Source organism: Peromyscus maniculatus, chromosome 4, assembly GCF_049852395.1.
Source record: "Peromyscus maniculatus bairdii isolate BWxNUB_F1_BW_parent chromosome 4, HU_Pman_BW_mat_3.1, whole genome shotgun sequence".
In the NCBI taxonomy this organism is placed as follows: Eukaryota; Metazoa; Chordata; class Mammalia; order Rodentia; family Cricetidae; genus Peromyscus; species Peromyscus maniculatus.
This window is the reverse complement of record NC_134855.1, coordinates 69,209,211-69,224,537: the sequence shown is the minus strand read 5'-3', so window position 1 is coordinate 69,224,537 and position 15,327 is coordinate 69,209,211. Positions and strand designations below refer to the sequence as shown.

At 44.4% G+C, this 15,327-nt stretch overlaps 1 protein-coding gene across 50 annotated transcripts in view; it reads right to left on the bottom strand.

The window, feature by feature from the left end:
• Phf21a (PHD finger protein 21A) overlaps nt 1–9,132 on the bottom strand; it is a 182,265-nt gene extending 173,133 nt beyond the window's left edge. For 19 of the 50 annotated variants that reach the window (XM_076570077.1, XM_076570073.1, XM_076570049.1 and 16 more), the window contains exon 1: nt 6,290–6,429. The gene's annotated coding sequence lies outside the window, so the exon portion shown is untranslated. Of the gene's footprint in view, nt 1–6,289; nt 7,267–7,319; nt 7,531–8,542 lie in introns of those variants that run through there. The other 31 variants (XM_076570076.1, XM_076570056.1, XM_076570062.1 and 28 more) reach the window with 13 other exon arrangements.
• Between the last annotated feature and the right edge of the window lie 6,195 nt (nt 9,133–15,327).

Here is a 15,327-nt window from a genome sequence, read left to right as displayed (position 1 = left end):
CACTTAATGCACAGCAAAATCATCCTAAGCCACATCGTTACCATAAGCTAAAATCTCGAGGCCTTTAAAAACCATGTGAACTTCTAATCAAATTACAACATGAAAAGAAGTAAAAAGGTGAAGGAAACATTTTAAATAAAAATGGCTGCCGCTAATTCTAAGCATTTCCTGAGCGTTAATTGTATGCCAAGCACTATGCTAAGTAAGTGGACTTCTGCACCCAATCCCTGTAACAGCCCTAAAAGAGTTAATAAAGAACTTTCAAAAGAAAGTTTTGCAATCTTATCAATGAAAATCTCAACTATTTAAGAACCTTCCCTTTCTCTCTCCCCTTCAGGCTGCATCTTCTAGTACTCCATCTACATGGAGCAGGGTGAAGTAGAGCAAGCCTGTAAAACAAGGACTTCAGAGCAGGGGCAACAGGATCACAAGAGAAAGACACCAGTCTGAGCTAGAGTGAGATCCTGTCTCAAAAAAAAAAAAAAAAAAAAAAAAGGGTGGGGGGACCTGAAGCAATAAGACTGTGAGTTCAAGTTTAGCTTGGACTATACTGCAAGACTCTGTCTCAAAAATAAATAAAATGAAATAATTCAATTACATTGAATCATTTATTTTTCTCCCAGTTAGAAGGTACTGACAATTATTAGAGAAGCATCACACAACTCTGAATTTAAACACTGGAACAAAAACCCCTCTGTCCCCACTGGGGCAAAAGAAGCATATGTGTTAGGCCTATCAAACAGGCTTCTACTGCCCACACTCGAAAGCAATGATGCCGTACTTCTTTAGTAACCTATTCCCCACATATACAGAAACCACTTAAAATTTCCAAGTCAAGTTTTGAATATGTTATTCTGCATTTAAATCTTATAGAAGCCAGTAAAAGCACTGTGATAAACCAGAACACTAAGCTGTTTATAAAGTTTCACTTTAGAATTTCACAAGTGGAATAATCATGATTTTATTAATTAATGAATTTTCTTTAAAAAAAAATAAAGTTTTTAGAAGCTTGGAGACCTTTATATATAAAATGGAGCAGACAAGAAAGAAGAGTTCTCTGTGCTAGTTAAACCAACTACATGCCCCAGCATGCAATGCTTTAATATGAAGTTAAGAAAAAGCTGCAGTGCATCCTGGGACTTGTAGTAAGTAAACCAGCTTCTCGCCACAAGTTTCAGGAAAGACTGAACTATGGAGTGCAATCTGATTAGGTCTTATTTTCAGGGTCCAATCAAAGATCAAATCTGTTTGTTCTCTGCTCTAGTACTGCTTCTCTAGCACATATTAGAGAAAGTATCAATTAGCATTAATATTTCCCACCGGAAAAACCTTAAATGCACAAAATGTTTTAAAAATAATTGGTATGATAGAAATGTAATTTTACACTTTTTTTTTGTTTGTTTTTTCGAGACAGGGTTTCTCTGTGTAGTTTTTGCATATACTTTTTAAAATAAGTTTCGTTGGGCCGATTGCAACATTCTTATCATTTCTCCCCCTCCCCACAATTTTTTTTTGTTGTACAGAGTCTTAACAATTATTCAAGATGTATTTTTAAATAATTTTTCTCGAAATTTTTCAAGAAATTCAAGCCAAGCATTTCCTATACTCTAGGATTGCCCACTAGAATATATTCTCACAGTAATATGCATACACATCCTCACAACGAAATATCTAAGTTCTTCTTTTGTCAAATCCTTTCTTAACAGTTATGCCCACTACTCATCACACTTAATTCTATACACACATTTCTGTAAAGAATTTTTAGAAAAAAATATTCTAACTGTAGGCCTAATTCTCTCATTCACAGACTTCCTTCAAAAATACAAAAGTTTTTGTACGCTACCAATAACATGTCCAAATCAAAGCTGACAAATCTGAACTATCGTTTATGTATATATAGTTCCTTACTGACACCTCTGTTTTCTCCAAGACTCTGGGAGGCAGCTGAGAAAAAACTGTGCAGTCTGCATCAGGAGGCTTACCACAGGTGGTGGGTTATTTTCAGGCAACAGTACCTTTGCAAACATGCTGTGGAATATGGTCCAAGAAACTCCTAACAAGGAGAGATAAGCTGGCACATAGATTAACACAATCCAGCTAAAAGTCACCTGCAGCATGTGCTAACACATTTCACCATAAAAGTGACAGGCTACTAAAGTATCTGAAGCCTCATCAATACAACAGGACTGTCCATAAGGCCAGAGATAGCAGTTGCCATGGTTACTATCACCCACTTTTATCATGAAATTACTGTCATTACCCTGAAGTTTCAGGTACTTACTTAAATGTTAAAAAGGAGAGTTCAGTGTTCTGTCGAGGGAGAGAAATCAAGTGCTGCCTGATTTGTAAGCATGCCACTTTAGAAATGCACATGGTTAACAACACTTGGATCTGCAGCAGGAAAAAAAAAATCAATTCCTTTCTGCTGCTCCTGTTCCTCAAGCACTGACAGTTTGTATTTTCAATGCAGCCAAAACAATAAAACAAAACCCATCTTTTTGGCCTCTGTGTCTGAGTTATGTTTTTCCCCAAGGCCCACAAACAGAGTCAAAATAAAACTATTAGGCCCCACCCCTTCCTACCTACATATTACTGGTTTGATTTTTCCTCTACATTAAAAAGCAGAAAATGTTACCTTAGTGGATTCAAAAATACAGGAAAGAAGAGTTTCCTGAAACTGTACATGAACTCTTTTTTTTTTTTTTTTTTTAATGAATAAAAGTAAGGGGAATAGAGGAGAGGGACTTGCAGAATGTTGGGAGGAGAATAGAGGGGGTGGATTCAAAATGCCATAGAGTCTGTGAATGAAAGTTACTCCAGCAAAGCAGTAGTGATGAGTGAACCCCGTCTCTACATGGGAAGACTTACCCCCCACAGCCAGGCACCCCAATGACAGACAAGCAATTGGAATGTTGTTCTTCAGAGTCTATCCCAAGAGGGGCATGGTAATTCATGCCTGCAGACCCAGCACTTGGGAAACTGAAGCCTGAGGATTACCAAAAATTCTAGGCCAGCCTGAGCTCCTTAGCAAGACCTCACCTCAAAAAGAAAAAAAGAGACTATTCCAACATTGTTGCAGATGAAAACTATTCAAAGAATTATATAAAAGTCTATAAAAAGAAAATCTGTATATACATAGGAGCATACAAAGAAAAACTATGCTCTTTAGAAATAGTTATCCAGGGGGAAGATGGCTCAGTGGTAAGAGCACTAGCTGCTCTTGCAGAGGATCTGGGTTTAGTTCCCAGCACCCATGTGGCAGATCACAATTGCCCATAACTCTAGCACTAGGGGATCTGACACCTCTTCTGGCCTCCTTGGGCACCAGGCATGCCAGACATACATGTAGGCACTGATACATACACATAAAATAATAACAAATAAATCTTTAAAGAAGAAATAATTATCTATAGTAAGTTTTATGCAGTATTAACATACTACCACTTAAAAATAAATACCAAAGTGCCAAAAATAAACACTTGGTGTGGTTAATATGATCAAGACATATTGCTACACTTCTAAAGATGACTTAGGCCCACATAAAAATCCACAGGCAAATGCTCCTGAGAAGTCAACATAAACCCAGCACAAAACAATACGAAAATTCAAATGTTTCACCTATCTGAATAGACACATAAAGGAATTCTAGCAAAGGTCAGAGGCCTAAACTTTAATCTCATCCAGCCTCCTTTTGGATAGAAGACTAATCATAAAAGCCTTCAGCAATAAAACACTAAGTATACAAAAATTTAAAGGCATACTGATGTAACTTTAACCTCAGAATTCCTTTACAAAATAAATAAATAAAAATAAATAAATAAATAACCTGTGTTCACCATGGCATAAAAAGTTACCATCTTCATGAGAAGTTTCCTTTTGATCTAAACAGTTTTATGCCTTTCTTGCCCTTCCCAAGAGCAAGTTTCTATATTTACTTTCTAACTTGGGCTATTTCATGAAGAACACTCATTTATAAAATTCAGAACACTACACTCCTAAACACAAGGGTTCCCAATTAACTTTATTTAACTTAACTTTACCATTCCAAATTTGTAATCAGAGTCTATGAAGAAAGACACTTTTGGGTTATTTTTACACAGATACACACACACACAAGCATTTAAGCCTCTAGAACTGAGTAGTCATTTCCTCACATAACCTTCTAAAAGGAGAAAACAAAATAACATATTTACCTAACACTAATGCACAGCAATGTACATTTCACTGTGAAACAAGGAAGCACTTGTCAGAAAGTTAGCAGTCAATCAAAACTTTAGCAGGGACATTTGTTACTCTGTGTATTAATAAAAGGCTACAAAGAATCCAGAAACTTAAATATTCACTAAAGTCAACACTACCACACAACAGAAAAAGGAAGAAAACTTTTAATAGGGGACATACATTTCACACTATCTTCAAAAGAAAAAAATGATTTTTTTTTAATTATGGAAAACTGCCTAAGTAGCATTTTTTTAAAAAAAGCTTCAAAAGTGTTAACAAAAAGATTTGGGGTAATGGGGGGGGGGGGGGTTTCATAGTGTCCAGCATGTACTTTTAAGCATTAATGTCCTAACTGATATGGAAGAACTTAGCATTTTAAAACAGAACTTTGTTTATGTTTTAATCCATTATCTATCTTATCAACAATGTCTACATGGCTTCTGGCAATTTACAAAGAACTTTCACATGTACTACTTAATTTGATTTTATTGAAAAAAAAATACAATACTATATCTACAAAATTGAAAGCTGGTCCATCCAATTTTCTCTGTGTTTCTAAGTTTCAAAACTTTGATACAAAACTTTACAAGCAATCACAGTAGCTTATTTTGACTCACAATCAATTCATCTAACACTAAGAAGTTCAAAGGACCATGTATCACGAAGGCCATGAAAATGTTAAAGTGGCTACTTTTAGTTTTCTACAGTCATTGTTAAAAGTTACTAATGGACACACCAGCAAAGATATATTCACACAGGTGTAACTTTCCTTCAAGTTTATATTCCTTAAGACAAGGTCTTAGGATGTAGGCCAGGCTGCCATGACTTTCAGAGTACCTGCTTCCCAAGCTTACTAGGATTACAGGCCAATCAAGTATTGGCATTACAAAGCACTCCACTTAATTTCACATATAGTTTAAAAATCACAGTCTTTGAAAAAAATCATTTCCCCCCCCTCCACAACATCCCATTTTCCAAAAATGTCTGTATATCCTATTTCTAGTATCATGTTTGCAAGACCTAAAGCCTGACATCATGCCACTTATTTTTGTTTATTGCAACTTCAAAGAATTTTTTCAAATTCTACACTCCACATTATCAATACCACACTAACTCCCTTTAAAAGAAAATAATCCTAACAGCACCCTACTCTTAACCCCAACACCCACAATAACAAACTTATTCTGCATACTATCATAGGCGGGTACAAAGCAGATTTCCAGGAGCCAAGGCTATTTATTAAGAGTATTTTAAAGCAGACTTACTCTAAATCTTCCTGGAACTTGACTCCAGTTGCTTAGGAGCTAAGAGAGCTCCAGGAAGTAGCAAGACCCCCACAATTAGAGATTGCCTTTAACTTGTGGAGCACCTCCTGCTGGACGGGCCAGAGAGCTTCATGTAAACAGACGGGTTTCTGAAGCAGCTCCTTCCAGATAACTGAACAGGAAAAAGAACTGGCCACTGAAAGCCAAAGGAAACCGAGTCCCCATCGTCACTTACATCCCGGTAAAATAAAGTATGGCCCAGGCAGGTGTCTTTTCAATGTATTATTCTTCCAGCTCCATAAAGATTTGCCTAAGTCCAAAGTTTGACCACCTTCACTGTGTGAAGTCATCTAAAAATCTTAAGTTAAAAATGTCTTCAAGAGCACTTCAGGAAAAAAAAAAAATAAAAAAAATAAAAAAAAGATTTTTAAAATAGGCAACCAAGTAATGCCAGTCAAAATGTACATACTGTGCTACCAAAAACCAAAAGTCTCTAGTAAAGAAAGCCCCTAGAACAGTTCTAACATGTTAGTCAGATGTTTGTGCTTTGAGAATTCTCTGCACTATTACTAGAGTCTTCACTTAAGGATAGCAGCACACATACTCAAGAGTTGAGGACTGAAATTCTTAATAAACATGTGCATTACTACACTCAAAAATTCCTCTTTGCCACCAAACATGTCCTGAGATTTTTTTTTTTAATGTATTCTTAGACATTTAAAATGGCCCTCGGTAAGCCAGTGTTAAGCTCACAACAGATTTCATACACATGTGAAGACAGAAGAAAACAGCAAGGAACTTACCGAAATTAAAATGAGTAACAGTATTCCCAGGAAATTTTCGGTCATGCTTTCCTACAAGGCTGTAAACCAAGTAGATGGTAAAACTTTGAAAAGGGGGAGGGGGCTAACCTTCAAAAACCAATAGGAGAGCTGACCTACTTATTTCTACTGCCCAACTGTGAGGAAACATGAAATGTAAACAAATAACATAAAGACTTTTCCAAAAAGTAGCCTTACACTTCTTAGCCTCAATCTGAGCCCCCTGAACAGGCCCTCAATAAAGCTACGGATGATGCTAAAGATCTCTCTAAAAGGTGACCCCCCCCCCCCCGCCCGGCGCGCGCGCGCCCCCAAAGAGCCACCATAAAGAGCGTCTGCCAAAGGGCTTCCTTCCTAGAATGCACAACTGCCTTAAAGGAAAAAAGGAAAGAAAAAAAAAAACCTCCAGCCAGCCCAAATGAATCTGATTCTAACATTCAGCTATCAATTATTAATAAATAAATGCCCTTCCCTCTCTAACTTCCTCAGCTCAAGACTCTACATTCCTGATACCTACCATTAGGCATAACTAGCATCCCAGCTATGGAGTAAAATCTTAGAAGTAAAAAAAAAAAAAAAAAAACCAGCCACAAAGTTCACTGTCAAGGCCAGTGCTGAGGCCCACACATGCCGAGACCTTAAAATCACATTTGAGATTCTAGAAATCCACACTCCCGAAGACATCATTTAAAAACAACACAATGTGGACGTGCAGAGGGAGATCCTCTACTTCAAGACCTAAACAAAGAATATTTCAACATATGACCGGAATATGATGACACCGGATTCACCCACGAAAACAAAACCTGTCTACCATTAGCCGCCGTACCCTCATCTCAACAACTCAACTACTTAGAAATCACTCCCAGCACATCTACACCCCACAATCGGCATGTGGCCTCCTCCCGGGGTGCAAGCCACAAGACAAAGTTGAAAGGAGACCTTTCTCGCCCGGTGCCCCCATGTCCACATCAAACCCCTCCCCTGCCAGGGCCACCTTGCAGCTACCCACCATTGCGAGCGTGGTCAAGGGAGGAGGAGGAGGAGGAGGTAGGGGGGAAAAAAAGAGAGAGAGAGAGAGAGAGAAAGAAATCCTAACAGCACCGCTCAGCAGAATAAAGAGAGCAGAGAGAGGATGACGAGAAGTGTTGGGAACTGCGTGCACCGCGGGGCTGGACCAAACGGAAAGAGTCCCACTCCGCGCGCCCCTCCCCCCGCGGCCCGGGGGGGAGGGGCGGCCGCGGCCCCTCTCGGAGGGGCCTGTGAGTCCCCGGCCCGCGCGGGGTCCCGGGGCGGCGGGCGGGCGGCGGCGGCGGGAGGGCCGCCCCGGGGTGAGGGGTGCAGGCGGACTCCTCGGAATAACAAGTTGCAGAAGAAGAAGAATAAGCGGAATTTCCCCAACGCTTGCTCCGGCCACCCAAGACAAATGCACCAACACACACTCACTCACACACACTCGGGCCCGGCAGCGTCAGCAGCCGCAGCTTTTTTTTTTTTTTTTTAAACCAGATCTCTCAGTCACCAAACAAGATGGTTTTCCAAAAAAAAAAAAAATTTTTTTTTAAAAATTAAATAACCATAATAAAAACTTCCCCCCGACAGCATCCCGGGGGGTGGGGGTGGGGAAGGGGCCCAGGCGGCCATCCCCCGGCCGCAGGCACTCGCGGGGGGCGGCCTGGGCCCGCGCCCCCCGCGGCCCCCCAGCCGGGCCCCCCGCCGGGACGCTGTGTCGCCCCCCTCGCCGCCACCCCCGACGCGCCGCCCCTGTCACCCGCTCCGGCCCTGCACTCAGCGCCCAGGCTCCCGAGGCTGCTCATAAACTTACTTCCAATCTATCCTAGGGAGGGGTGGAGGGCAGAGGGGAGGAAGGGGGGAGACGAGGTATTCCCATTGTCTTTTTTTTTTCCTGGGGGGGGGAGAGGAGAGGAATAGGAAAAGGGCACGCAGGGGGGCGCCCCGAAGGGGAAGTTATTGCTGAAATCTCAAGTTGACTGAGGGGTCCTGGCGAGAACACCCCCTTTCCCTCCTCCCTCCCACACACCCCTCCCCTCCCCCTACCTCCCCCCCCCCCACAACAAACTCCAAGCAAGCAGCCCCGGCTCCTTCCCAGAGACAAACACCAGAGACAAGACAGAGGGAGGGGGGGGGAGGGAGGGGAAAGAGAGCTACTCCAGAAAAAAAAAGAGAGAGAGGAGAGTGAGGAGAAGAGAGAATGGAAAAGCTGGGATACTGCACCCTCCTGCTGCTGGCTGGCTGTCCCCCTGGCAGCTGGAGGCAGGAACTCTGAGCAGGAGAAGCAGGAGGAGGAGGAGGAGGGAACTCTTCTTCATGGGGAGGGAGGGAAGAGGCTGGAGCTGCTGCTGCTGCTTCTGCTGCTGCTCTGGGCCTCTCGCACTTTTTAGATATTAGTGTGTTAAGATGGTAGGTTGTTCCCTTCTCCCTCCTCCTCCTCCTCTCTCTCTCACTCACACTCTCTCTCTCTCTCTCTCTCTCTCTCTCTCTCTCTCTCTCTCTCTCTCTCTCTCTCTCTCTCTCTCTCTTCTTTCTCTCTCTCTCTCTCTCTCTCTGGGCTGTTTCTTTCCTCCTCTTCCCCAGGCAAGGGGGGGGGTGGGGAGGAGGGGGTGGGGGGGGAGGAACTGGAGCCTCCTCCTCCTCCAGGAGAGACACACACAGGCCCCGGGCCGGAATGGGGAGGGAGGAATCAGAGCAGCAGGAGAGAAACTGTGGGAGACAAACAAGCCCAACTCTTCATCCTCCTCCTCCTCCTCCTCCTCCTAGCAGCAGCAGCGAGCACCACCAGCCCATTCACCACCCGGCCCCGGGCCGCAGCACCTCCGCCGCCTCAGCCCGGGGATCCCTCCGCCCAGGCCCAGACACACTCGCCCGCGCGGGAGCCCGCCGCGCGGCCCCGCCGGCCCCGCCGCCGCCGCCGCCGTGCGCGCCCCCGCCGCTCCCGAGAGCCGGGCGAGAGGGACTGGGGCCGGGGAAGCGGGGACGAGGGAGAGCGGGCGGGCGGGCGGGCGGGGGCCGGGCGGAGCTGGACCGCGGCGGGCCCCGGCCGCCCCGCGCCCCTGCGTCGGCGCCCGTGGCTCGCGGGAGGCGCGGGGGGACCCCATGGGGGCCCGGGGCGGCGGCGGGGGCCCGCGGCGGCGCTCGGGCGGGCGGACTACTTGACGTGTCGGTGCGGCGAATTTATTTCACTTTGCCTAAGGAACGGGGTGTGCTGCGGCACCCATTGCCTAGGGAAAAAACCCGGATGTAAAGTGAGTGAAACTAAACTAGAGTGAAGTAGGGCAGCAGCAGCCAAACTCCGGTGCAGCGGCGGCGGCGGCGCTGGGGCCGAGCGGCCGCCAAACTCCCGGCCCGCCGCCGCGCCGCAGCCCGGCCAGGCCCGAGCCCCGGTCCCCTCCCGCCCTCGGGATCTGCTGGGGGGCTCCCGAGCAGCCCCAACTCCCTCCAGTGCAACAGCAGTTTGCAGGGGTGGGGGTGGAAAGAAGGCAGGAGCGAGGAGGAAGCACTGCAATGGGGGAGCGAGTGGTCCAGGCAACAGGAGAAGATGCAAGCTCAAGTCGAATGCAACATGCAATCCCCGGCCACCCCGCCCCCTTTGCAAATAACTACCCTTGAACCACTTTATTAGCCGTACAGAGTCCCACACTAGCTCCGGGGAGGGGCGGGGGACGGGGTCCTTCGCTCACCTTTATTTATTGCTGCTTTCTGCCCCCCTCTCCATGTTTTTTATTCCTAAGTTCTTTTGTTCTAAGGGGGATGATGGCATTTACTTTTCTGCTTTGTGTAGCAGGGCAATCACTGGGAATCGGCCACGTATAATCCGGCGGTTTGTCATATTTTATTAGTGAAAGTATTTTATGCCTAGTCCACCTCCAAGGATCTGTAACATGGAGACCTGCAGGGGGGTGGGCGACATCACAAGAATTCTTGTTTTCAGAGATTTCTTGGCGGGGCGGGGAGGGCCTCTTTTTTTTTTTTTTTTTTTTTTAATCTTTGAGGAGGTTCATTTAAATTATTAAATCGATAGTTTTCAACTTAAAGCTTAATGCTTTTGCACGGGTGAATTGTTGGGTTGTAAAATAACCCCTAACCACAATTTAAAAAAAAAAAAAAAAAGTAAAATATCCTAGCTCTTAAAAAAAAATCCCATCTGGACACTGATCTCTGTTCTGAGCTGCATGCTGGACTTAACGTAGTGTTAGCCTTCCTATGTTAAATAACAATAAACCTCAACCTCAACGGAATACAAATGGGGGCTGGGGGTGGTTTTGTTTTTAAGGCTCAGCACTTTTGTAGCATCTGCCACTACGCATTTTCCAGGCATTGATTAACCATGCAACTCCCATAGGCATGAAGTCCAGTTTTTGCAGATGAAGAGCAACAGTGAGATGATTCGCCCAAAGTCAAAGTGAGTCATTGGCAGAACCAGGAAGAGCCTTGGACTTGATTTGTTACTAGTCACATCTTTTCCATTAAATAATATGTTCGCCAAGAAATAGTATTTAAAAATAAGCGCACATTCTTTATCTTACCAGAGGGGCTCTGAGATCACTGGATATGAAGAGATTTTCTTCTGTGAGCTGCAAAATTTAAATTTAGCTTCTCAAGAGAAAGCATTTTTAAAAACTGATTTCTTAAAAGTAAAAAAAAAAAAGGACTTTATTTTACATGTATAGGGTCACTAAGTAGTAGTTGTATGTTAAAAGGAGATCACAGCAGAAAGTGGAGGAGTTAGAGTAAAAATGAAAGTACCTATTAATGATTCAGGAAGCCTGGAGGAACTCATAGTGTGGAACTCAACCTATAATACAGTCAAGAAAAACTAGAGGGACAAGTTGTGCGTTCAGACGCGCTTCAGCACTTAGATACCCAGCGTCCTAAGATGGTGGCTTTGGAGCCCTACCAGCGGCCACTGGAACAGTAATCCAAAGGTGTCATTTCAAATCATCTCAAAATGGAAGATGTCAACATTTTTCCCCCCAGAGGAAGGCAGCCTTAGTGTTCTTTTTGGGAGAAAAAAACTTTCTTATTTTTCCAGAAACATGGGGTAGGGTGGGGGTGGGGTTGGCTCATGTTCGAATTGGGCATGAATGTGTAAACCCTATATAGCAGATCAGCAAATTTTCTGTGAAAGTCCAGATTGTAAATATCTTAGTTGGTTTTTTTTTTTTGTACCTAAGTCAATTGAGAGCTTCTCAACTCTTCTGTTCCTGTAACAAAATCCACCACAGACTACATGTAAACCAATGTGTCTAAGTGAGTGTTCTAATAAAGTTTTATTTGTGCACATTGACATTTGACTTGCATATGCTTTTCATATTATGAAATGTGTTTTGTTTTTAACTTTTTTCAACTTCTAAAAAAGCAAAAAACAATTTTTTTTTAATTTTAGCTTTCTTGGGACATCCCAGAGCCAAGCACTGGGAGGGTAGGATGTAGCAGCTGTCCTTTGTGCTTGAGGGTTCAGATTGAGTAGTCATTGAACTTCCAGCAGGGAGTGTTCGCACAGCAATTAGAAATCAGAATTGTAAAATAACAGATATTTACACATCAATTTCTTTTTTTGTCATTGTTTTGATTCCTAGGCTTGGGATTATTTTGGGGTGTTGGTTTGTTTTGTTTTGTTTTGTGGCAAGGTTTTATGCTGTGGCCCAAGCTGGTTTAAAACTCACAATGTAGCCCAGGTTAGCCTCCACCTGCTTCAGCCTCCTGAGTGCTAGAATGACAGATCCGAGCCATCACTCCTGGTTTCAAATGTTTTAGCTATGTAATGTCTAACATTCTTGAGGCTCTCAACATTTATGGAGAAGAACATTCTACCCTGTGATTCCTTGACAGGCAATCTTTCCGTTCTATACTCAGTAAAGTATAATGGGATTGTGCGAGCCTGGATTCTGGTACCTAAGAACTTATGTCTCTTTTTCGACTAAGCTACTTTGGACAAATTATTTCACTCCCCCTACCAGCACCTCAGTAGTCCTCATGTACAGTGAAGGTGTTGGGCCGGGCTTGTAGCTCAGTTACAGGGTGTCGTGCTTAAACATGCGTGAGGCACTGGGCTCGATCCCTAGCACCCAGACGATGATGAAGATGAGCCAGGTTTCACAGAGCTGTTGGAAAGGTTGAATGAGGCTGAGGAGGCACGTGGGAGGCAGAAGCAGGCTGATCTCTGATGAGTTCGAGGCCAGCCTGGTCTACAGAGCTAGTTCTAGGACAGCCAGGGGTGCATAGCAGAGACCCCGTCTCAAGAAAAGGAAGGAAGGGTAGAGAAGGGAAAACAAAAGAAAAGGTGGGTAGCTGAGATACTTCAGGAAAGTGCTTGGCACAGTGCTCAGTGTGTGAGACTGCATGAGACATCCATCTTTCCTCATGCCCAAAACGTTCATTTCCTGCACAGCTGGAGAAGGTAAACAAGCGTCATTGCCTCGCCTTGACAGTGCAGTTGTGACTTAGAGGTTCAGCTGTCTCGGTCTAGTCAAGGCAGTAAGGTCCCAAGGTGCTCTCATGCTATAAGTGTCGTTGTGTGCCTGGCACGGAGCACTTAGTAGGCACACACGAGCTCTGTGGCCCTAGACAAAGCACTTCGGCTCTCAGAACCTTGGTGTTCCGTACATGATACGGATGACTCCTGGTCCTTGGTGTAAGGGTTAAAATCATACATACCAAAGGGAAGCAACAAGTGTTCTCAGAACTCTCAGGGATGAGCTGGAAATCTAGTCTATCAAAAACTCCGCTGAGGTGAGTCGTTCAGCTTTCAGAAGTGAGCAGTGGGCCAGACGACACACACACACACAACAGAAGCATCAATAATGATGATCACACATGGACAGTCACTGCCTGATTATCCCCTGGAAATGTTTGATTTCATCCAAGCCTGGTGGCTCAGGCTCGTTACCCCAACTACTTTGTAAGCTGAGGTGAACAGTCACAAGTATTAGGCCAGTCAGGGAGGTTAGTGAGACCTTGTTCAAGATAAAAACAGAAGGACTGGAAATACAGCTTAGTGATAGCACATTTGTCTGGAACGAGGTAGGTCAGTCTACAGCTAAGACAAGGAAGAGGCAAGTTTGCCATCATCTCCCCGTTGAACAACAATAAAAGTTGAAATTTTTAGTTGTTGTTGTTTTTTTAATGTGAGCATGTTTGTGTATGCACTTGGCTGAAGGACAACCTGCAGAAGTCACACTCTGCCTTCCAACGTGACTGCCAGGGACTGAACTCGGGTCCACAGGCTTGGCCGCAAACACTCTGCCCATCTCCTCACCTTGCCAGTCACATTATGAATGTCGTTAAATAACCAACAGATGGAGTTTTTACTTTCCATAGAAATAGTCAAATAATTATTTTCCTATATATTCCTGTCTTTTCAATGTTCCAATCTCCAAATTTAGAAAGACGCTGAAATTTTCCTTTAGAACTTTAACTGTTGTTGGTTGGTTGGTTGGTTGGTTGGTTGGTTGGTTGGTTGGTTGGTTTGTGGAGACAGGGTCTCACATAGCCCAGACTGGCCTTGAACTCCATGCTGTGTAGCCCAAGATGAGCTCTCATCTTCCTGCCTCTACTTCCCAAGTGCTGAAATTACAGGCATGTGCCGTCATGCCTGGCTTCTTGTATTTTTGTGGTTTCTGCTTTTTCTATTTATTTTGTTACAATTATTTTTAATTGCCCTGTTTAAAATAATAAGTAGAATTCTACATAATTTTCATTCTGATGGGAAAACCATATAGGAGTGTGTGTGTGTGTGTGTGTGTGTGTGTGTGTGTGTGTGTGTGTGTGTAATGATACCACTTTCATAGGTCTGTTGAAAAAATGCAATGAGATACTTCAGTAAAGTGTTTTGCACAGTGACTGGTTCTCTCTCCTTTTCTGTGTGTGTGTATGTGTACACACACACACACACACACACACACACACACACACACACAGCACTTGTGTAAGAAGGAAAGAGGGCCAGTACTGCATGAGAAAGCTGCCAGTCAGTCCTTGGCAGGGGTGGGGGGGGTATGTTTTTACTGTTTGAAATTCTGCCAAGCTCTAGAACATCAGAGACAATTACACAGGAAGAGATCCCTTTAAAATCAGAAATCAAGGAGACATTTCTTAGGGCCATCGAGATGGGTCAGCAAGTACGAGCACTGACTGTCAAGCCTGAATTCCATCCTTGGGACCCACGTGAAGGAAGGCAAGGACCCGGACTGACCTCGGCTCCGTGTCATGGCACACCTGTGCCGTGAAGTGTATGAACATACACACAAAGTCTCCTTTTCAGAAACCTGTCACGAATGTGTGTATGTGTAAGAGAGGGAGGAAAGGCAGGCCTGGAACTCCTGACCCTCCTAGCTCCACCCCCTGAGTGCTGAGACCTGTCTGGAAACTCTTTGCCTGAACTGTAGCTTTGTGTACCTGTGGGGGGCCAGAACAGTGACTGGGAAAGCAACAGGTACAAGCTTGAGACAAATATGGAGGGTAAGCAGTCCACTCCCTAAAGAATACCTTCCATGCCATTCCTCTCTATAATCTCCATGGTCAACTTGAGGTGTGTGTGTGTGTGTGTGTGTGTGTGTGTGTGTGTGTGTGTGTGTGTGTGTGTGTGTGTCAGGGTGGGGGGGAGAGCGATGGGGGAGGAGGAATATCAAATTAACTGAATTTGGGGTGGGGAACCAAGGATAGAGGAAACCACTGGACTAGACCCAACACCCTGGATAGACCCACCCCAGTGTCTGTGCATGTTTTAGTAGATCCGTAAAAACACTGTAATTCCTTTTCCAAAAGCAGCTTGTTTACATCAGGGAGCCTGTCATTAAAAACTAAAATGGGGTGCTGGGGAAATAGCTCAGTTGGTAAAGTAATTGCTGTGCAAGCCTGAGGACCTGAGTTTGATCCCCAAAACCCGGGTTAAAAAATCAGGGTTAAAAAACCAGGGTTACGAGCGGTGGTGGCGGCGGCGGCGGCAGCGGCGGCGCACGCCTTTAATCCCAGCACTTGGGAGGCAGAGGCAGGTGGATCTC